A 24561-nucleotide genomic window follows, 5' to 3' on the forward strand; every position below is an offset into this window, starting at 1 on the left:
TATGTCCTACTTCTTCCCCAAAAAACCCCCAAAGCAGAAACATGTATCTATAACTATACATGGTATTATATAACGTCTGTAAAATTTTCATAAGCCATTAAGTTGTCAAAGCTTGAGCTGTACATATGAAACACATAATCTGTAAATTGTATTCAAAAGGAAGTTTAATAATTAGAGGCAATGATTCACAAAATACGTACAATGTATCATATTTCAGATGGAGTAACAAACTAAAACTTGAATATCATAGACGCATTAGCTATAAAGGAAAAACCAATTTGCCCTTAAATGCCATTTCTAAGTTGCCTTAATCATACCTACCACCTAAACTTACAAAGTTTTAGAGATGCACATTGATATTGTCAAAATTCCGGGCCAGGTATTTAGGTAGGTATAGAATGTAAAAGGTGGTTCGAACCCAACAGCCTCTCCACGGGAGAATGATGTGGCAATCAGCTTCTGTAAAGATTATAGCCTTGGAAACTCTATGGGGCAGTTCTACTTTGTCCTACAGGGTGGCTATAAGTTGACAACGGGTTTGGTTTGGTTTTTTGGTTAGACGACAAAATGTTAAAGAGTCTGGTCCTCAAGAGCCTTCAGTCTGATACGGAGACAGATAAACCTAGCGAATTAGAATCCATTGGATCTTGCTCTAATAAGGCAAGGTGCTGTGTGACTGAGAAGGCCAACTTGCCTAACTCCACCTTGGGAGTCATGGAAGTGTCACGGGGGAGAAACAACAGAGCAGAAAACTTTGAGATGAGCAGGATGACCACAGGGAGAAGGTCACTCCATGCATAAAGAACAGCAGATAGAGAGGGAAGGAAGACTCAACTAGCAGGCTCTATCCCAGTGGATCTCAACCAGGGGTGATTTTGCCCCCCAAGGGAGATTTGCTAACATTTGGAGACATTTTTGGTTGTCATAACTGGAGGAATTTACTGGCATCTAGTGGGTAGAGGTCAGGGATGCTGCTAAACAACCTACAATGTGCAAGACAGCCCCCCACAACAACAACAGAAAATTATCTGGCCCCACATAATGCTACTGTTGAGGAACTCTGCTCCATCCAGAAATTGTATCACTTTTGAAGCCAGAAAAATAAAGAGGAGACAAAATCAAGGGAGGCCTCATTAACCAAAAAACAAAAGTTGGGTTTTATCACAAATGTGAGAGAAAGCCTAACATAATCAGATCTGCATAGGAGAAAAAATCACTGCAGAAGAATGGATTGCAAATGGCTGGGTTGAGAAATGACAAAGAGAACAGAGTCTTAACAATTTGACTACTCTTTTCTTAATCAAGGAAAATATCTTCAGAATGAAAAACACAGAAGACTGGTAAGAGGAAACTGAAACCTAAGATCAATGACAAGATTATAAGAGAGCAAATATCTGCTCTAAAGGACTTCAAGACTTCTGACAGGGACAAATTGAACAGCCGTAGATGTCTGCACGTCATTTCCTAAATCCCTCCCTCCTGCTTGCCAACGCTGCTGCTCCGCCCTCCTGCCTGGCCTGTGCCTTAAAGCCCTTCATTTGACTCCATACCTTGGTCCCTACTCTTTACTTATCCTACTAGGCTGGCAGTTCAGATTTAACTTGTTCTTCCAGTTTTGATTTGCAAACCACTCACCAGCCCTTTGGGCCACTACTGAGGGTTGAGATGCCCCACCCTCTAGCCTCAGGAACTAGTGAGAGGGGAGGGCAACTAAGAATTTGTGGAAGAGGTTAGCAAAATAATATTAACTTAAAGATCAGAGTAAGAGCCAAAATCCTTTCAATTTCTTATAGTGTTCCTACTCTACCCACCCACTCTTAACTCTCACCTCTGCTCCTACTACTCTGCCCCTCTGTCACTCAGCTTAAGCCACACTGGCCTCATCCTGCCTCAGAGAGTTTGCACTGGCTGTTCCCTCTAATGAGAAACAGAATTCCCTATGAAGCATTAACAAATGCCCACATCCTACCCTTAGCTCTTTTTTAAAGAGTAGTTTTATTTTTCTTCCTGGTTTGGCTTCCTTTCCCTCTTTCCTTCCTCTTCACCCATATCACCTCCACCCCACCCTCATCACAACCCACGTCAACAACCTAACATGTGTCTGCCATATCTTCCCCATGCTTCTGTAGAATATTTCAGTAAATAAGAAAAAAAAAAAACCTATACAAAATAGGAATACAGGGATGATACCTCAGCTTTACTCTTTTCCTTTCCTCTGATCTTGGGATGCTCCCCATTGGCTGGAACAACGGGAATCCAGAGAGCAAGGAAGCTCATTGTACAGTTCATATAGGTCAGCTTCTGCCTTCTCGGGCACAAAGCAAGGTAGAGAAGGCGATCTTGAATCTTGAGAGGAAAAATAAATACATTCAGCACAATCTTTTTTCAGACCGCTCTACCTGTGGTCCACCATAAAACTTAAGAAATAAAGTTTTACAGACATCACTGAAGCTCCCAATAGACTCTTCACAGATCTCATTTCTCTTTCTCTCCAAAGACAACTACCATCTTGAAGCGAGTGCTTCTCATTCCCAAAAACAGTTTTATATCTCTATACAACTGCACACATCTAAAAATGTATGTTTTTATATGCTTATAAGCTTTGTATTAAATGGCTGTACACAATGTGCATTTTTCTGCTCCTTTTTTGCTTCACCACGCTTCTGAGATTTATCCATGTCATACATGTAGCTCTAGTTTATTCACTTTCCGTGAAGTGTATTATCTCCTTGTATAAATCACCACAGTAATATGTAATTGTTCATAATTTTTTACTATCACAAACAAGGCTGTAATGAACATCCTTATAGATATCCCCTGAGGCGCATATGTAAGACTCTCTCAGTGGTTTGAAACTAGAAGCAGAATTACAGTGAAAACCGTGAGAGCTGGAACTCAAAGGGACTGCCTTGTCTCTCCGAGTCCTGCGAGTTTTCCATCTTTGATAGGTGCTGTCTTACCACTTTTCTATCACTCGTCTTAATGGAAAATATTTTGAGTTTTCCTTCCCTGACAAGTTTCCACCTTACACAGGTTCCGACTTTTGCAGGTTTTACTGTATGAAGTATCTTAGCCTGTTTCCTCTTCATATCAGCCTGAGGCAAGGATGAAGATGCTGACACTTTATTTAGGAGATACAAGCCCAGGCCAGCACCTGTCAGTTTGTTATATGTGGCAGCTGGCCTGTTGCTATGATGCTGGAAGCTATGCCATGGGTATTGCAAATACCAGCAAACACCTGTTACCAATGATGGACAAGTTTCAGTGGAGTTTCCAGACTAAGACAAACTAGGAAGAAAGGACGGGTGATCTACTTCCAAAAATTAGCCAATGAAAACTCTATAGATCACTACAAAATACTGTCCAGTATAATGCTGGAAGATGAGCCCCTTAGGCTGGAAGGCACTCAAAATACACAGTGGCTGTAACAATGGACTCGAGCGCACCAATGATCGTGAAGATGGTGCCGGACGGGGAAACACTTCGTTCTGTTGTTGTACATGCAGTACCACGAGTGGGAGCCCACCGGATGGCAACTATCAACAATAACACAGGCCCAGGGCAGTGGGAATAAGGAAAAAGGAAAGTGAGGCAAGAAAAGATCCAGAGCAATACAAAAGCAATGCATTACTATGCACAGTAAGCCACAAAAAGATAGTGGGTCATTTGGCAGATATGTTCACTCAGCCTGTGACTCTTTTCCCATAATTATGGAAGGAAAAAAGGAAGAAGGAATTTACCTGCCATCTCTCTCCCATTCTCCCTTTTCCCAAAATTCAAGGTTCACCCCATCAGGAGCTGACTCCCTTCCCCCTCCTTCATTGCAGGTTGTATCATCGGGCAACTTGGCAGCCACTCAGGTAGCCAAATCTCATACCCTGCGCGTGGCATCATATCCAAGTCTGGAAGGAGAAAGGTCACCCAATATGAACAGGGCTTGGCATTAGCAGGATAAGGGCTATGGAAGTCTGGGCTTGGGAAACTTGGCAAGGTCACCAGCAAAGGCAGCAGTATCTGTGCAAACTAGGAGGTAGGAAGCATCTTTAGAAAGAATGAGGTAGTCACAAGAATCTAAGAAACTTCGCACAGTTTAAACCCAATACATTATGCATATTTTCAGTTACCTGATGTTGCAAAATTGCTCTCCAAAGTTAGAGTATCAATTTATACTCCCACGAAGTGTCTACAAGAAGTCCAGTCGTTCCACATCTTGCCAACATTTAGTATTAGCATGCTTCCGAAATTGAGCTAATTTTACGGGTGTGTAATGGTATCTCATTACTATTTTAATTTGTATTTAATTTATTAACAGTGAGATTATCTTTTCTTTCAGTAAATTACCTATTCAAATCCTTTTTCAATTTTTCTTTTGGGTTTTTTGTCTTTTACATATTGAGTTGTAGAAACTATCTAAATCTTCTGAATACAAATTTTTCATATTGCAAATCTTTTCTCCCTTTCTGTATATTTCTACTTTGCATACAGTATCTTTTGATGAAGAGAAGCTATTTTTTTAATATAGTCAAATGTATGAATTCTTTTTGGTTTATGCCTTTGTTGTCACCTGTTTTACTTGAGAAATTTATTGGAATGGCAATTTAAATTTATCAATTGTTTCTTCATAATCTGTTGATACGATCTATGATTTTTTAAAATATGTTAATGTAATTAATTATGTTGGCAGTTTTCCTTATTGTCACGGATTGAATTGTGTCCCCCAAAAATATCTGTCAACTTGGCTGGGTCATGATTCCCAGTACTGTATGACTGTGTACCATTTTGTAATCTGATGTGATTTCCTTACGTGTTGTAAACTCTATCACTATGATGTAAAAGATGGATTAGTGGCAGTTATATTGATGAGATCTATAAGATTAGATAGCGTCTTAAGCCAATCTCTTTTCAGATATAAAAGAGAGAAGCAAGCAGAGAGACATGGGAACCTCATACCACCAAGAAAGCAGTGCCAGGAGCAAAACGTGTCCTTTGGACCTGAGGTTCCTGCGTTGAGATGCTGCCAAACCAAGGGAAGACTGATGACAAGGACCTTCCTCCAGAGCCGACAGAGAAGAGAAAGGCTTCCCCTGGAGCTGACACCCTGAATTTGGACTTGTAGCCTACTGGACTGTGAGAGAATAAATTTCTCTTTGTTAAAGCCATCCACTTGTGGTATTTCTGTTATAGCAGCACCAGATGACTAAGACACTTATATTGAACTATCCTTGCATTCCTGAAATTAATATCAATGGGAATTGTTTATTATTAATATGATACACTGCTGGATTGTATTTATTAATTTTTATACAACTTTTGCATCTATATTCATAAGTAGTATTTTTTTTTTTGTATTTTAAATCAAGTTTTGACATTAAAATCAGCTGGCTTCATAAAAGAATTAGAGATTTCCAACTTTTCCACGTCTGTCTGATGCCAAAGCCCTTAGTTAAATTAAGCTTAACTATATAAAACTACCTTCCTAAAATTCTGTCCCTATCGTTTAAATGTTCATCTTCTCCTTTCAAATTCCCTAGCTCTAAAATACCTTTCTGCCCAGTACACACATTGAAAGCACTTATTCTTGGGGGCCCTGGCATACATATTTCTTACTCTAGAAAGAAAACATTCCTTCAACAATAATCTAAGCAATGGGTATATGGCTGTATATTTAACTGGCTCCGGAAAGGGGGGGAAAAAGAAAACCTGTAATTTGTTATCATTTGGCAATTTCTGAGGTGTAAAATATTCCCACCATGGCTAATTTCAAGCTATCAAGGTGATATCACTGAGCGTGGAGTTGGGAGGAAATGACCACAATTTGTTCTAGGGAACCAGTAGAAGATGGCTCTAGGATATCACTGAATCTAAGTCCCCCCTCATCTTAGTTATCTAGTGCTGCTATAACACAAATACCACAAGTGGGTAGCTTTAACAAAGAGAAATTTATTCTCTCACAGTTTAGGAGGCTAGAAGTCTGAATTCAGGGCACCAGCTTCATGGGAAGGCTTTCTCTCTCTGTCAGTTCCAGGGGAAGGTCCTTGTCATCAATCTTTCCCTGGTCTAGGAGCATCTCAGTGCAGGGACCCCGGGTCCAAAGGATGCACTCCACTTCTGGCTATGCTTTCTTGGTGGTAGGAGGTCCCCCTGTCTCTCTGCTCACTTCTTCCTATCTCAAAAGAGATTAACTCAGATACAACCTAATCTTGTAGGCTGAGTCCTGCCTCATTAACATAACTGCTTCTAATCCTGCCTCATTAACATCATAGACGTAGGATTTACAACACATAGGAAAATCATACCAAATGATTTTGTCCACAAAATGGTGGACAATCACGCAGTACTGGGAATCATGGCCTAGCCAAGTTGATATACATTTTGGGGGGGACACAATTCAATCCCTAACACCCCTTCATACCTGTTAGAGTGCTATGCCAGATCATTAAGGAATTAAAATGCTAAACAAAGAAGGTTGGACTTTACCCCAAAGGTAATAGGAAGACCACTATTGCCCTTAGATCCAAGCAGGTGCGACCCCTTTCCTGGGCCCTGGGCCTCAGCATGTCCCCATACTTTGCAGTGCTTTTCTCAAAAAAATTAAGTCCCCAGCCAGTGCATGGGACCAGCCAAGGTGATGGTGCCCCATACCCATTTCTTCCCTTCAGTACACTCTCTGACACTCTACCCCTCATCTCCCTGCTCCCTGTGCCTCCCCCAAGAGGGGTTTCCCAAATGTCTGGAGGAGTTCTTGGACTTGTGCTTATGGGATTATCCAGGGAAACCATGGTTGTGATCATGACCAGCCATTTTCGGAAAGATATCTGGTCAGAGTGGTATTATTTTGTGGGATCATGCAAGATTGAGCTACCAGAATAAGCATAATGTTGAGTAACCAGGGGATGGACTGTTGTGAGCATCTGGTTCTTATTTGCCTGACTGGAATTCATTTGCCTTATCCTGCTCTCAGTACATGTACTCCAAGTGAGACTGCCTCCACTCCCAGGCCAGGAGTTCCACAGCAGGCACCTGACTTAAGCCTGACCAATCATATATTCCATCCTCCCAGTCACAATCAGTTCAGTTTTGAGATATGTCCCAAACCTGGTCTTTTGCTATAACCTTCTGCCATGGTTGTTTAAACTGTTAGAATGTAAGTCTAGAGCTGCAAGGGACCAGCACATGGAAATAAGCTGTTTAAGAATATCTACCACAAGAAGGAAAGCAGAGCCAAGAGTTGGAAGGAGAGCTTGAGTTGTAATGAAGTCATTTCAGTTCAAAAACCCATCTGTGCTTGGAGCAATTCTATCCCTGTGCTTTTCCATTATACTAACCAGTATATTCTCTTTGTCCTTGTGTCAATTTCAGTACTGTTTCTGATACCTGCAATTAAAAAGAGTTTTGATTAATACAATCATTCAGATAAAGTTCCTACCCAAGGGAAGAACGCTTTGTAAAATATCAATATATGATTATCCAATGCTGCTTGAGCACTTGAGCACAAGATGCAAGATCTAGATGCTCAGAATGGAAATCATTAAGCTGAGGGTTGGGAGATTATCAGAGCATTGCTAAGAGACAGCGACTCTAGGTGAATATGCTGATTTTGGTGACTGAAATTGCTTATATGAACAGATATCCACTTTTCTTTAAAAAAAAAAAAAAAGCCTTTTACAATTAAACCAGTATAAAGCCATAAGGTTACCACCCTCTCACTCACCAGGCTCTAGCACTCTGGCCTCTTCACATGGGACTCTTTGCTACCCCAGGACCTATACACGCTATCCTTCTTGCCTGAAATGATCTTCTTAAGTCCCGCTTATCCTTCAGGTTTTAGTTTAAATGTCACATTCTAAAAAAGGCTTCCCTGATGTCTCCATCTAAACAATATACTTTCATACCTTCTGTGTTCATCTGTTTTGTTTTTTGCCTTCATACCATTCGTTGTTGCTGGGTGTCACTGAGTGACCCACGTGACAGAGTGGAACTGTCCCATAGGGTGTTCTAGGCTGTAATCTTTACAGGAACAGATCGCCAGATCTTTTTCCCATGGCACTGCTGGGTGGGCTCAAATCTTCATCCTTTTGGTTAGCCGCTGAGCGCTTAACCATTATACCACCAAGTTTCCTTATTCGTACCATTAGTAACAAGTTTGTTTACTTTTTAATTATCTGTCTCCCTCTTTAGACTGTAAACTACTTTCCATATTAGTTTTGTTCATCACTATACTCTCTGAATCAAGCACAGGCACATAAAAGGGGCTCAATAAATATTTATTGTATGACTATCACATTTTTCCAGAGAATAATTTATATTTATTGCCTCCTTTTTCTCATCCCTCACTGTGTCAGTCAGCATTCAACCAAAAAATTAGAACCACTGTGAGATATATGGAGCCCTGGTGGCACAGTGGTTAAGTGTTCAGCGGCTAACCAAAAGACTGGCAGTTCGAATCCACCAACCTCTTCTTAGAAACCCTATAGGGCAGTTCTACTCTGTCCTACAGGGTCACTATGAGTCAGAATCGACTCAACGGCAACAGGTTTGGTTTGTTTTTTGCTAAGTGTAGGATCTACATAAACAGTCTCTATAAGGCTTACTGTCTTCCTGTCTGATGCTGGAGCTTGAAAATTGCAGGGAAGGTAATTGGGAAGGAAAGATGGATATACACTGAGTAAGAGCAAGCACAAGATGGAACTCACAAGTACAAACTAGAATCTTGTCAGCCCTCGCTCCTTCTAACTTTGACGATGTGGGTATCTTGCAGCAGAAGCTGGCACCCTTCATTACAGAGCTAAACACACACCTGTTCCAGGATTCAGAGAGGCTAAAGGAGAATCGGGGGAAAGTAGAGCAGTTACAGGCTTGGCTGCTGCTCCACGTAAGTGAGGTGGGCCAGTAGATAAGAGGCAACATGTGTGAACTACAAAAACGCCTGCCACCATCTTCAAAGCATCAAAAAACAAAATCACTACTTCACTCAGCCCTCAAAATCTTACATGCTAATATCTCTCGTGGACCACTCTTAACTGAAAATACTCAGGGAAGGAAATTCTGTGAAATACAGTTCAGCCTAGCCAAACTGACGTATTACAAAGCCACCACACTCACTTAGTCCAAAATGGCTTCTGCCTGAAACAGTCCATTAACAACCTCCTAATATTAACTCCAGTGGACTTTTCACAGTCCTCATTGTCCTCAGCTTCTATGACATTTGACACTGGGGACCATCCTTTCCTTCTTGAAACCATCTGTCTTAGTCATCTAGTGCTGCTATAACAGAAATACCACAAATGGATGTCTTTAACAAATAGATGTGTACTCTCCCATAGTCTAGTAGGCTAGAAGTCCAAATTCAGGGCATCAGCTCCAGGGGAAGGCTTTCTTTGCCAGCTCTGGAGGAAGGTCCTTGTCATCAATCTTCCCCTGGACTAGGAATTTCTCTGTGCAGGAACCCCGGGTCCAGAGGATGTGCTCTGCTCCTGGAGCTGCTTTTTTGGTGGTAGGAGGTTCCCCGGTCTCTCTGCTCACTCCTCTCTTTTATATCTCCAAAGTGATTGGCCCAAGAGATAATCCAATCTTGTAGATTGAGTCCTGCGTCATTAACATAACCGCCTCTAATCCTGCCTCATTAACATCACAGAGGTAGAATTTACAACACACAGGAAAATCACATCAGATGACAAAATGGTGGACAATCACACAATACTGGGAATCATGGCCTAGCCAAATTGATACACACATTTTTGGGGGACACCATTCAATCCATGACACCAACTTTGCCATTTTCTTTGATCAAACTATACTATTCTCGTGTTCTCTCTATCTCTGTCTCTCTCTGTCTCTCTCACACACACACACACACACACACACACACACACACATGCAAGGGTTATGGTTCCTTTTTCCTTTCCATCCTCTAAATGTAGATACTCATCAAGATTGTTTTTTCTTCCTCTTCTTCCCCTAAATTTTCATTCTCCCCTATCGTTTTTATACACTTTTAAGCAATAGTCTCTCCCTGCCTCCAGAGTCTTCACCCTGGGACTAATGAACAGGGCTTGGGACACTGGATTCAAACAGGCTTGGGTCCAATTCCCAGTGGTGCCACTTATTGCTTCATAACCTGAGGCAAATCACTTAAACTTTATGAGTTTCAGTTTTTCTGTTAGTGAAATAAAGTAAACAATGCCTAGTTTAATATAATACCTGTAAGGCATGAAGGACCTCTCTAGACCATAGCGGTATCCATAACTGTTAGATCCTTTGTGTTTCTTCCGGTTGCCTCCCTATTCCACTCTCCAAATTCTATCAGAGTAGTTTTCATGCTAGATGTTACATTCCTGCCTAAAACTAGAGTGACCGACTCATCCTTGTTTTAAAACTGAAAGCTCCAAATCCCAGGAACCCCACTCAAGTCCTGGGCAAATCTAAACCCCCTCAGTGCCTCCACTTTGCCTACCATAGTTTTTACACTGTGTTAACTAGACGTCTAGAGTGCTGTGAGGCTGCCTCAGTGACTTCTTTAGATGTATCAGAAGTCTAAAAAATGTCTATTTTTGAAAGGACGGCTCTTCCCCAAACCCCAGGCCTGGCAGAATTCAAACGCCATTACATGGCACCCAAGATCCTTCATGATCAAGCCTGAATATCTCTGCAGTCTCACTGCCCAGTGCTCTCCCCTTTCTACTCTATCCTCCAGTCATATGGCTCCTTATAGACCCCTCGTACAACTCTGTATATCTGTGCCTTTAATATGCCATTCCCTCGGACCAACACATTCTCCCCCACCGTATCATTAGCCCAAACTCCTTCTCCAATACCCAGCTCTACCAACACTTCAGTGAAATCTTCCTCAACTCTCTCTCCCCTTCTGCCTTCTCAACAACTTGTCTGAGACGGTGGTTTCCTGCAGTGAACAGCTGTGGTTTGCACCTATCTCTATCACGTATAGTGCTCAGAACAATGAATTACAACTCTGGGTCCCTTTTTGTCTCTTTGTAGGCTGTGAACTCCTAGAAAGGAATTGTGCCTTTCTTCTCTGTCAGGGCTCAGGCAAGTTGCCTAAGCCTCAGTTTCCCCTTCTGTGAAATTGTGTATGATGATTGTAACAGATAACATATGCAAAAAAAAACAAAAAACTGGCACATAGTTGAAAGTCAATGTTTTTTAAAGTACTGTTAAAATCAGAAACTTCTACTACCTGGATCTAATCTACATTTTTGAACTTACTGCTCACTATTACTCATTATGCATCAAGTAGTCCAACCAACAGCTACCTTTACTTATTTCTCTCTCCACTTCTTCCAGGCCCAATTCAAATAAAACTGCTAAAGGGAAGAAAGGACAAAAAAAAAAAAAAAAAAAAAACCGACCCAAGTGGAAGCCATTAGAACTGCCCTTACCTAGGATATTTGTATTAATTGTTTAATGAGAAACTAATTTGCTCTGTAATCCTTCAAACAAACAACAAAAAAAAAAAAAAAAAAAAAAAAAAAACTCAGCTTCCTCTTCTGTGAAGATAAAAGCATAAATTTCCTTTGAAGTTCATATTCTCTGCTTTTACAACCCAGCAGTAACTATTGTAGCCTTGGACAATAGTGCCACTCAGGAAGCACCTTTTCCAACTACAGACATACATGTGGTACTTCTCAGAGCTGGCATTTTAAGTCACATAAAAGTAAGCAAAGCTCCATGATCTCTCTAGCTTTGTTTTACAGTACTTCTTCATGGCCAAGTCAAAATTCCTCGAGAGAAGACAACAGGAAAGATAATATTTCAGCTAAAGGTGAGAAAATTACAGCTAGCACAGGTTAAGGGAGTTCTGCAAAGTCATGTAGTAACATAATGGCACGGTGAAGACAGCAATTCCGGGCTTTCTCTACTCTTCTCTTTCAGAAGAAAAAAAGACTAGGCAGCTACTGTTGCCCTAGCTTACTACTCATATCTCTGTTCATGGCTGAATTTTCACTAGAGTGGACATCACCAATAGTCCTATACTCCTAGTACAGGGAAGGTACAAGCAATCTGGAGCCAGAAATAAGTAGGGAAGGGATCAAGAGCAAAAGAGAGGGAAAAAAAAGACAGCTGGCTAATTTTCTGTCTCCCCACTTTGCCCCTGGCAAACTCTCCGTCTCTGCCTTTGTGTGCTCTGGCAGAGAAGCAGCACATTCCATCTGGCTAAGTCTCTGCTAGCTGCTTCATGTGTTATTTAACCGCAGAAAACAAGGTGGGACAGGGATGAGACCTTCATAAAATGAACGTTCTCCTTTCTTTTAAAAAAAAGGTAAGGGAAAAGCTCACGGGGAGAAACAGATCCAAACCAAACCAAACCCCGCTGCCGTCAAGTCAATTCCAACCCATAGAGACCCTACAGGACAGAGCAGAACTGCCCCCATAGGGTTTCCAAGGACCGCCTGGTGGATTCGAACCGCCGACCTTTTGGTTAGCAGCTGTATCACTTAACCACTGTGCCACCAGGGCTCGGAGAGATAGATGGAGAATCATTACTATGAAGAACCATTATTCCATCACAGAAGAGTCAGGAAAGCCAGGCTCCTGATCTCATCTATGCTACAGAGCACAAATGGTTCAAGTTCTTCGAACTTCCAATTTCCTCATCTGAAAAGGCAGGGGCCTGGGTTAGTTCTAAGTTTCTATGGTTTTGTATTAAGGTATCTCAAGGAAGTAATCACTGCTTTCATGGAAAGGAGGAGATAAAAAGACACTAACATTTAACAAACCCAAACAGCTTGGGTTTGCGTCCCTGTTCTGTGATCTACTAGCTGTGTGACCTTGGGCAAGTTTCCTAACCTCTCTGTGCTTCTGTGTCCTCAGCAGAAAATCGTAACCAGGAATAATAATATCTACCCCAAAGGGTTGCTAGAAGGATTAAATGAGTGTATCACACATACATATGTGTACACAAGTATATGTGTATATATACGTATATGTTAATTAGTGTCTATTAATTCATATATATAACAACTCTGTGAAATGGACATCCCCTTTTTATAGATGAGAAACAAAATCGATGAGAAAATTGAGGCTTCAGAACTTTGAGCTTTTCTAACTTAACATGTTTAGTCTCTTAACTACTACCTTATACCAGTTAAAAGCATTTTGTAGGCAGTTTGGGAAATTCTACCAGTTTACATAACCAACCACCAGTCAATCGAAACCATCCGATGAATACAGAATAAAGCAGCATGTCTTGAAAGTCCTCCAACTACTGGCACCAGCTTTTGAAACAGTGTAATAACAGCTAATTTGCCTAGGTAAAGAACTGCCCCAAAGGGATTATTCTTAGGTTGAAGTCCAGCAAAATCAGTGACATCTAGTCTGAAGGTTCTCAGAGATGCAAATTACCTACTTGAAATTCCAGGGAATTTAAATCCCTGCAAGGATGTGTCCATGTCCTGCCAGAAGGAGGAGGCGCTTTTAAAGAAGGAATTGGTAGGCCCTTTCCCACTTGTTGGAGCCCTGGTGGCACGGTGGTTAAGAGCTTGGCTGCTAATCAAAAGGTTGGCAGTTCGAATCCGCCAGCTGCTCCTTGGAAACCCTATGGGGGCAGTTCTACTCTGTCCTATCGGGTTGCTATGACTCAGAATTGACTAAATGCCAATGGTTCCCTCCCCACCTTCTTGGAGCCCTGGTGGCACAGTGGTTACTGTGAGTTGGAATTGACAGCAATGAGTTTGGGTTTTTTTGTTCTTTTATCCCCTTGTTATAGAATCCCTGCATAGCACAAATGGTTAAGCACTTGACTACTAACCAAAAGGTTGGCAGTTTGAATCCACCCAGAGATGCCTTGGAAGAAAGGCCTGGCAATCTACTTTTAAAAGATCACAGCCCTGAGACCCTATAAAGCACAGTTCTACTCTGTCGCCATGAGTCAGAGTCAACTCGATGACAACTGATTTGGGTTTAGTTTTCCCCCTGGTTGTAGAGAAAGCCTGATCAAAATGAGGGCGGGGTATACCATGTGGACAACTCGTTTCAGAAATCAAAATGGGGTACGCCCGATCTTCAGAGTGAAACCAATTACCACAGATGAAAAAACATGAGTGTATTTTGTTGTAATCTGCTGTTTTGTTTATCTTTTTTTAAGAGAATAAGATGGAAGAAACTGGAAAGATTCCACTCCAGTCAGTAACTCTCACATTTTGGGGGGAAGAACCCTGAAATAAATCAGTAGTTGCTGGTAGTTTACAAGAGAAGAGGCAAACAGGCTATGCCTTGAAACAGTCACAAAGAATAAAAGAAGAATCCAGAAAGTAGCAGACCAGAGCCAGAGAAATGGTATTTGAATTTAACTCATCAGTTCAAAAATACTTCTTCCTTGCCAACTTTTTGCCAGGTACTATGCCAAGAGCTGGTTATGGAGTTTTGATCAGACAAATATAGTCCTGCCCTTATGAAATTTAGAAACCTAGTGGAGTAGACAGAGAATGTACAAGAAAACAAATATATATAAGTTATAGTGGAGCTATAACTGAAAAAAAAAGGGGGAGTGTCATGTGAGACAGTAACAGGGTGGAAGGAATCTAACTTAGACCAAGTGTCCAGGAGGCTTTTCGGAGGAGGTGACATAAGGCAAGGCTTGCCCAGTGAGTAGGAAGAGCTGGGGAGGGGCAGGAAAGGGAAAGCATTTCAAGCATGTGAAACAGAAGGTGTGAGGTCCTAAAGTAAGAGTTGATCTAACAATCAGAACGAAGTCTGGATGACTTGACTCCAACCGTCTTAGGTCCCCTTTTATACTCTGCATTTTCCAAAATCCGTATAACATATACTGTGTGCCTTCCCATACTAATTATTTACACTTTTGAAATCTCATTTATTCAAATTCTGGACCCACCTGGTTTTTACATATATTTCGAAGATTTTCTTAGCCCAAACTCACGTCTCAGAGTACCGACTCACGAGACAAAGCCAACCCCTCCCCTCTGGCATATAAAAGTATCTTTTCCAAATCTGCTGTTGTAATTGGCTGTATCCCAAGGCTTTATGCTCTACTGAAACTAGACACTTAAATAAACAATTTAAATCTGGCTTTTAACCTAAGAGAAATGACAACGTTTTTGTTTTTGCTCTGAGATTGAGGGGTGAATTTTAATCATTAACGTATAACCAATCACGTGTAATACTGCAGAAGGAAAACATCTGTGATCCTCTCTCAGGAAAAAAGTCCCGTGCCATGCACAGGAGTAAAACGAATACAATGCACATAAAACAAGATATTGAGAATGATTCTTACTAAAGCAACGTTGCATTTGTGCTTCGACATATAATTGAGACATGCTCTAAAGGCCTTCCAACACAGTGACATGTTGCTTAATTTGACCAGCAGAGGGAGACCAGTGAGTCTTCAAGCACCAAATGGGGCCACACCCAGATTATAGCTGTTTATTACGTAAGTGTCTCTAGTCCATTTCTCAAAAAACATAAAAAGAAAATACATTCCTGTCCAGAAACGCTTGTTTTTAAGATAAAATTAACCATTTCAAAATGTATACCTCAAAAGCAGTGAGTGCATTCAGTGTTAAGCAACCATCCCCTAGTTCCAAAACATAAGAAACGCTTAAATTTTATGAAAAAAGAACTTACAAAAGCCCAACTCTGTTCTATCCTTATACCGTTATATCCCCAGCTTTGCCTCCACTTGCATGATATTAGGAACGGTCCAGGCGCATTCCCCAAACCACCTTTTCACTACACTATTCGCAGAATATGATCCAGGATTAAAATTAAATGTTCGAAAAACCAAAAACATCTCAGTTCTTTAGCTCTTACTCTAGGAATTGCATACTACCAATAGACAGCCAGTCTGTGTGACTGTTTAAACATTCTATATATATTGCCATCTCTCAGCAAAGAAATGAATAAATGATCTAAATTTAGATATAACTACAAAACGGAAATTAACAATGCACTGCACCAAAACCCTTCAGCCTTTGACCTGCTTCACCCATCTAGGGTGAAAATGAATGTTACTTCTAAAAGCCAAGATTTTAAGGGCACCATGTGAATTGGTTAGACAATAAATTTGAGGAAAGCAGAACTAAATAATGCACTAAAAGCAAGTTTACAAACTGAAGCTAGTTTTTTATTAAAGAATTTAATCTAATTCATGGAGTCTTGGCCCAGGAAAGGGTAAAAAAATGTCAAACTGGAGAGGCAGGGGGAGGGGAATTGCTGTTGGTAACTCTGGGAAAACAGGAGGGAGGGAAACTGAAGAGCGAATGAGGCCCGAGGATCCGCCCTAACAAAGAGACAGAAACTCTGTCTCAACAGCCACCTAATCCAGTTCAGGGCGGTTTGAGCCGGTTTTCCAGCTGGATTGAGAACAACAGCCTCTGCTGAGGCTTCACCAGGGTGAAACAGAAAATACAAAATGGATTTCGCAAAAAGAAATGGATTTGCCCTGGACTCGCTGGAGCCTAAAGCTGTTTCCTGGAGTAGCAAAGTCAGATAAAATATAAGGCCTGGAGCCGGAATAGTGGCTTGTTAACAGAAAGAAGCATTACAGAGCACAGCCTCTATGCCACAATCCAGTCCGCATTTTCTCTTTTACTGCCCCTAATTGTGTCTTGTAAGGGAAAAGGGCCTCAGGGTATCAGTTTTCAGAGAAAGCGAGCTGCGGTGTTGGGGGAGGGGAAGATCTTGTATCTTCTGTAGTTTAATGTGTGTGGGGGCTGGTGGGGATGTGTGCTAGGGTCTGAAAGAGTAGGAACACTTCACACCCTGCGGTTCACACCACCTTTCCACACCTTTGTCGCATTACTGCACAGCTTCAAAATAAACACTGTACATAGGTGTTCTGGGAACACCCTACATACAATGGCACTTGTACGAGTAATTTTCAGGCTTCCTTCAGCCCTATGCATTAAATGACAATAAGCTTACTCAATATGCTCAACGTGCTCATTTCATCTGTGTCCTAAAATACAAGCTAAACATACCTTCTCAACCAAGAGACACGCAGTTTTAGGAACAGCGGAATGATACTCCTGACCTTGGCTCCCCTACCCCAGGCAGGCAGAACCTCCTGAATCTGATCAGGCCCACCCAGAAGTGGTTCCTTCAATTCAATGTCTAGTAGTTTGAACTGTGGTACACAGCTGTCGTAGGTTTGCACATCCTGCGGCCAGGTTGGGCTCAAAACCTGCCTGCATCTTGTTTAGGACCACTTACATCCCCTTTCCCCTAAAAAAAAAAAAAAAAATCCACAGGCTTCCTAGGACCTGCCTGGGAAAAGCAGAGCAAACTTTGGGGCGGGCAGGCGGGGATGAGGGGGAGGGTAATCTTTCTTTCCCCTAATTGTCCAAAGATACAGAATCTTCTAGAGCCACTATGTAAGTGGCCACAGACCCCGGGGCTCTGACTCGGCAGCCAGCTCAGGTGTTGGGAGGACTGTGGAGGGCCCCCGTGGGGCTTATAAATCCCATAGGTACACACAGTCATTTACAAGCTGGCCTGAGGTTTCAGAAATACCGTAAGAGATTGGCGGGGGAAGGGAAGTCAAGCTAAGAGATGTCAAAATGCTATTTTATTCTTTTTACTGTAGATACATGGCTGTGCAACTGGAATACAGTAACCATGTATTCATGTTACAGCTTTTGTGGCAAGGACAACCCCCTTTGCATTATTTATGTGCAACAACCTAACACAGGTAACATTACTCTTATGGTCTATTGACATTTATTACACAGATATGCAGCACTTCAATTTATTAATTATTACACCTAGGCTGCTATAGACTCAGCTAGAAGAGTTTTGTTGTTCTTTGTCATAGGGGAGAGTGTTTTTCCCCCACAAGAACATCTGGAGGCTACAGAAATGCTTATAACAGTAATAATAATAATAACTGATCACTATTAGCCAGACACAGTAGCAAGTGTTTCATATATCTACATTATTTTGTTCAATACTTACCTGAAGTCTCTGAGTTAGGTATTACTGTCTGCATTTGAGAGATGAGGAAAACGAAGCCTGGAAAGATTAGGTGCTTTCCCAAGGTCACAAGATTCTGACTGCAAAATCTTGCTTAAAAAAAAAAAAAAGCACGACTGTTGCTGTACAGTTGATTCCAACTCATGGTGACTCGTGTGTCAGACTAGAACTGTGCTCCGTAAGGTTTTCGCAAGTAGCTCTCCAGGCCCATGCTTTTAAGAACACGCTATACCGCCACCTCCCAGGGCAAACGGTTATAAACCTTTTGAGATCCTACCACGTGTCGGCCTACTTTGGGCTGAGGGAAAGGCAGCGTGAGAGAGGAAGAACTGGTTCAATGACGGGAACACAGTTCCTGCCTTCAACGAGCTTTCAGTCTAATGTCTGGTTTTTCAACGACAATTCAAGACTGCCTGACAAGAGTTGTTTCTTTTTTTCTTTTTTTTGGTTTTGCTGCCTCTGGGATTCAGAGGTCATCTGGGAAATACAGTTGGAATTTCCCTGCCATTTCCGTGCTATGGGGGAGGAATATTTGAAATCAGGACTGCCCCATATAAGCCGACAGCACAGGAAGGCGGGGTGGAAAGGGGCAGGCCTCTGGAGAGCCGTAGCCATGGCAACCGAGCTTGCGTTCCAGAACAATGTCCCTAATCAGGAAAACTGCTCGCGAGAGGTTTTTCTTCATAATCTCCACAGCCAGGCAGGCCAAGGAATGGCACAAAGGAGATTCGTTCTTTGTAGAGAATGACTCTTTACAAGTCCCAGAACAAAGGAAAACATTTGTTGTATAGGATCTGTCTTTGTATTTGACTGGATCCAAATCAACAAAGCACAGTATTTAGTTCCTCTCCATTATTCACAGGAAATGAACACAGCTTTGTTACGCAAGCTTTCTTTTTTGGATAATATTTGTTGTATTTCTCTTTCATCCCCATTTTACAGATGAGATTAGTAAGCATGGCTGGACTTGCTCTTTGTAAAACTATAATTAAAAACCCAGGACGTCCTTTGAGAAAGCTTTGTGAAGCTGGCTCTGCTTTGCCTATTTTATAAAATAATCCTACCAAATGATATGAACAGTGTTAGTATGCACGTGCTGGGGGTGGGGGGCCTGAGAGCCAATAGCGCTCCCTCCACTCCTGTCTGCTTGCTCTGTGCTTCCTGCCACTCTCCCCTCCCCCTGCACCCGCAACCGCAGCCTGGAGGAGGAGGAGGAATGCGGAAGGCATTTCAGCTCCACCCCTGCAAGCCTCAACCCCAGCCAGTTCAGCAACTCCTGCTAAGTAAGCTGAAAGAAGACAGTGTGCCGAGTGGTGACTGTACTCCCCCGCGTTTTCAAATGGTCTACAGCTGGACTACACCCTGCGGATTGAAGGCGGTCCCTAGTTTGGTTGAGCCAGGGTGGGGCCTCCTTAAAGAAGATAAGTATAGGCTTGGGGCCGTGGTAGTTAATTCCAACCCACAATACGAGGAACAGCAGATACTAAAAAAAAACTAAACTCACTGGCCTTGGAGTGGATACCACTCATAGCAAACCTGTGTAGGACAAAGTAGAACTGCCCCATAAGGTTTCCAAGAGGCTTAATAAAAAAAGATATTCCAAAAAGGCCCATATTTTTAAATAATGTAATTTGTTAATAGTTACAGGAACCAAAAAGAGTTAACTCTGCTGCTTCGTGGTGTTTAAAGTCTTGCTCCCTGTGACTGGGGACCCAGAAGACTTTCCCCTGAGGGATCCTATTTATCAGAAAATCTCCAAGAGCAAAATAAAATTGACCTACCCCTCAACACCTGTCTTTTTGCAGTGATGAAAAAGAGAGATGAAGTTGCATTATCCTTAGGGTAAACATACAGGAATTGCTAGAAAGGCTTCTTCAAACTATACCTTTCATTCCATACCTGGAGATTCTGGAGTAACTCTGGGGTAACAGTACTAGGAATCCCTGGTTGGTGCAAACTTTTAAGCTTTTGACTACTAGCTGAAAGGTTGGCTGTTAGAACCCACTCAGTCGTGCCTTGGAAGACAGGCCTGGCTATCTGCTTTTGAAGGGTCACAGCCTTGAAAACCCTATGGGGCAAGTCTAATCTGCATGTATGGGGTTGCCACAAGTCTGAAGTGTCATCCCTTAAGAGGAGCAAAGTTAAGACCCAATGCCAATGTCACTTAGAAGGAGTTAATTTGATGAACTGTTGCATTAAATTAGCTTGAGTATGTTCTTCCACAGTAATTTATATTTCAATAGATATTGCTAGCTTACCATGCTTTAGGAAGTCAAAGCGATGAATCTTTGTAGTGAATTTTTAAAAACTCTTAGATTACGGGAACTTTCTAAAAGGCAGTGACATATTAAAACCCCTCCCTAAAGTTTGGTGCTTGTAGTATTCAATATTCAGTCGGCATTCACTGAACACTTCCCAACTATCATAAGACACCATGACAGTATTCACTACACTAGACCTGTGAATTTTAAAAATCCCAGAAGACATGGAACTTACTTTCAAAGAGCTTACAGACTCAGAAGGAAAATACATAGGAAATCATCAGTTATTGCAAAGTGGTATGCTATGTGCTTTATAAGGACAGGCACAAGAAGATGTGCTATGGGAGAAAAGAAGAGAGAATGGAAAACAGTACGGTTGAATGGAGCAGTTCGGTAGTCAGAGAGCTTCCCGGAAAGAGCTGAAAAATATGGTGGAGTTAGCTAGAATAATACCAGAGCTGGGAGTTAGAAAAACTGAATTTTCATTCCAGATTTATCAACAGGTTAACTATCAGGCAGAAATTAAAGAACTCAAAGGATATGGCAAAGCAGGGAGCCTGAAGTGCAGATACGAGTCTGGAGCTTTTCAGGTTCATCTTAACCTAGCAGGAGAATTGATGTTTCCTTGACCAGGAAGCATCCAAGCATTCTATTAGGATAATAACCATTCCACAAACAAGAGGAAGCCTGAGAAAAGGCAAGCTATTTACATGCAGATTTCAACACTCAAGTGCTCTAAAATTTCAATGTATTATTTATAAGTTTAGGATTATTAGCAAAATTATACATTATTGGACCTGCTATCATAGATGCAATTAAATATATGATGCTGATATTCTTTTCACTGAAATTTTCAAATACACCTTCTCTTCATTTATTGACTTTCTCCTTATCTGACACTTCGCATTTAGGACAATAGTAAAAAATCTACTATCTGACTATTTTGTGCATTAACGATATACATCTGGCAGTAGTTAATGCCAATGTGCGAGGCGAGAGTAACACTGGTTTTGATGGTTAAGGTCATGTGTCAGCTTAGCTGGGCCATGATCCTCAATGGTTTGGCTGTTATGCAATGATGTAGTTTGGCAGTTGTGTAATGTTGTAATCATCCTCCATTTTGTGATCTGATGTGGTCATTCTCCATTTTTGCATAATGCTGATTTAGCATAATGACCTGATCTTTGGCACCTAATCATGTCAATAAGTGAGGAGAGGGTGTAGTCTCCTAACACCTGCTTACACATGTTAGGCTGGGCTTGAAACTTCAACCTTACAGTTAGCAGCTTAGCACGTTAACTGTTTGCACCACTCAGGGACAGGCTAAGATCTAGCATCAGAAATTTAAGTTAGGACGTCTCCCTGTGCCAGGTACCCTAACATCCAATGTATTTAACTGCTTCCATTTGAAAGACAAAGACAAGAAGAGAGAGAAAGATACCTTTAAAAGTTTGGGGAATTGTAGGGTAATGGAGTGTGGAAAGTCTGTTTTCATATTACCACCCAATTTCTTGTTGCTCAGCAAGAAGATTTTGCAGACACTGCTTTTCTGCTGGTACTCATCAGTGCTGTTCACCAAATATTTCTGGCTCTCCAGTTTCTGATTACATCGTAAAATTGTATTATTATCTGTCCCATTTGAATTTAGGCTTAACTCATTTTGGTCAATGAGATAAAAGAGGAAGTGATATGTGTCCTTTTCAAGAAAAAGCATTAGGACTCAATAAACAATTTGCCACTTTCCTATCCCACTACTGCCAGGACCATAAAAACATGAGTTGAAACGTCTTTCAGCCTAGGTTCCTGAGTGACTACATTAAGCAGAACTTCCTTGCCAACCCACAATGGACACGTAATGTGAGAGAGAAATAAACTTTTGTTGTGTTAAGCCACTAAGAATTTGTGAATATTTGTTACTGTAACACAATCAAGACTATCTTCACTGAGTCACCTCTCAATATCCATTCCTCCACCCTTAATTTCTTCCTAACGGAAGCCACCATCCTCTGCACAGCCTTCTGCCTCAGTGGAGGCTGACTCTATTCAGTACTGCAGGAGATGGATCTTGTTCAGCAGAAGCCAACAATGGCAATATTATTCCCTTACCAATGGTTGGTATCCCAATCCAGCCCAATGAAACATGAAAAGTCTCCTGGGAAGTCAGAGAGAGAGAGATATATTCTTCCTGTAGATGTTATCATATAGATATTGCATTAGTTGTCTTTTACTGCATAACAATTTAAATTTAGCAGCTCTAAACAACATGTTTCACAGGAATTCAGGAGCAACTTAGCTGGGTGGTTCTGGATCAAGGTCTCTCATGAAGTTGCAGCCAAGACATTGGCTAGAGCTGCAGGCATCTGAAGGCCTGGCCAGGGCTAGAGGATCTACTTCCAAGGTGGCTCATGCACAAGGCTATTGGCAGAGGCCTCAGATACTTGCCACATGGACCTCTCCATAGGGCTACTGGAGTGTCTTCATGGCATCGTAGCTGACTTTCTCCGGAATGAGTGATCCAAAAGAATGAGCAAGGAGGAAACCAAAATGTCTTTGTGTTCTAATTTCAGGAGTTACACACTGTCATTCCTACCATTATCCATTCATTAGATGCAAATCACTAAGTACAGCCCACACATAGGAGGGAAATTAGGTTCACCTTTGAAGGAAGGGGTATTAAAAAACTTGTGGACATATTTTTAAACAACCACAGATGTGACAACTGGAACTGCTGGAGCCATGCTGAGATTATGAGGGCGTCTAGCACAAAATCAGTCCTCATACGAAGGAAGGAAGAGCAGATATGGAAAGAACCTTGATGACATTACTGAGCCACTGATCTCATTATGCCTGGAATCTACCCTGGACTACTAGTTATGTGAGGGAGAAAAACTTATTTCCTTACTATTTTAGCCTGCTTGAGATGGGGTTTGATGATATTTGCAGCCAGGGATAATATTCAACATATTTTATCATCAATATATATTGTAAATTAACCCATGTATTAATATATAAATTTTAAAAATTTTAAATATTTGCACCTTGATTTCCCAAATTATAAAAATTATATGCATAAAACTTCCTACCAAATTGTATAGACATAGATAAAACTACTTGCCATATGATAAAAGTTTGATGTAAATTGTTCATCGAATTAATCTAATAGTTTCCAAATAATTTGTTGATGTTTAGAAATCTTTGCTGTTACCTTTCAATGCAGCTTTCATTAGCTAAATGATGTTCCAGTCTGAGCCATGATTTGACCAAAAAGATCTCCATCAAACAGTTCCGACAGTGTTTAATTAAATCAATAGACCTTAGGTGGCTTGTAATCTAAGTTTTCAATTTATCTTAACATCAGCAATATTATTTATGGTGCTGACTTCTCAGTTTCTGCTAAACTAAATGCAATTCTATTAAAAAAAATTTTAATTATTATATTTACATTTTTATATAATCAGTATGTATACTCAACTAGCAAATGTAGAAACTATCCTTTAATAAAAGGCAAAGGTAATCTTAGGAAGGATTTAGAAGGATTCTATGGGGAAAATATTGAATGACATAGCAAGCACCAAAAAATGATGGAAGGAATATACAGAGTCACTGTACCAAAAAGAATTCGTTGACATGCTGTTACTGAAACTGGAAAGGTGGGTCCTTGTCTGGCACGCTCAGACTTGCCAATTATCTGGACACTGGTCTTTGAGAAAGAGAAAGTAACTTTACTACAATGTGCAGAGCAAGGAGCAGGGAGGAAGTTCCTCAAATCCAGCTCCCTGAGCTGTGGGGAAGTAGGGCTAAGCAAATAATCCAAGAAGCCAGACTATATGAAGAAGAATGCAGAATTAGGACTGGAGGAAGTCTCATTAACAACCTGCAATGTGCAGATGACACAACCTTGCTTGCAGAAAGTGAAGAGAACTTGAAGCACTTACTGATGAAGATCAAAGACTACAGCCTTCAGTATGGACTACACCTTAACATAAAGAAAATAAAAATCCTCACAACTGGACCAATAAGCAACATCATGATAAACAGAGAAAAGACTGACATTGTAAAGGATTAATTTTACTTGGATCCACAATCAAAGCCCATGGACACAGCAGTCAAGAAATCAAACACTGTATTACATTGGGCAAATCTGCTGCAAAAGACCTCTTTAAAGTGTTAAAAAGCCATGATGTCACTTTAAGGACTAAGGTGTGCCTGACCCGAGTCATGGTATTTTCAATCGCCTCATACACATGTGAAAGTTGGACAATGAATAAGGAAGACCAAAGAAGAAGTGACGCCTTTGAATTACAGTGTTGGCAAAGAATATTGAATACACCACAGACTGCCAGAATAAATCTGTCTT

General features: G+C 41.2%; 1 long non-coding RNA gene across 1 annotated transcript; it reads right to left on the reverse strand.

Moving 5' to 3' along the window:
* Positions 1-2217: 2217 nt before the first annotated feature.
* LOC111822622 (uncharacterized) lies at positions 2218-18045 on the reverse strand. Its single transcript, XR_002825765.1, has 3 exons — positions 17926-18045; positions 7326-7374; positions 2218-2346 (listed from the first exon to the last, which is right to left on the reverse strand). It is a non-coding gene; the product is annotated as an uncharacterized LOC111822622 (long non-coding RNA).
* Between the last annotated feature and the right edge of the window lie 6516 nt (positions 18046-24561).

Source organism: Trichechus manatus, unplaced genomic scaffold, assembly GCF_000243295.1.
Source record: "Trichechus manatus latirostris isolate Lorelei unplaced genomic scaffold, TriManLat1.0 scaffold00184, whole genome shotgun sequence".
NCBI lineage: Eukaryota > Metazoa > Chordata > Mammalia > Sirenia > Trichechidae > Trichechus > Trichechus manatus.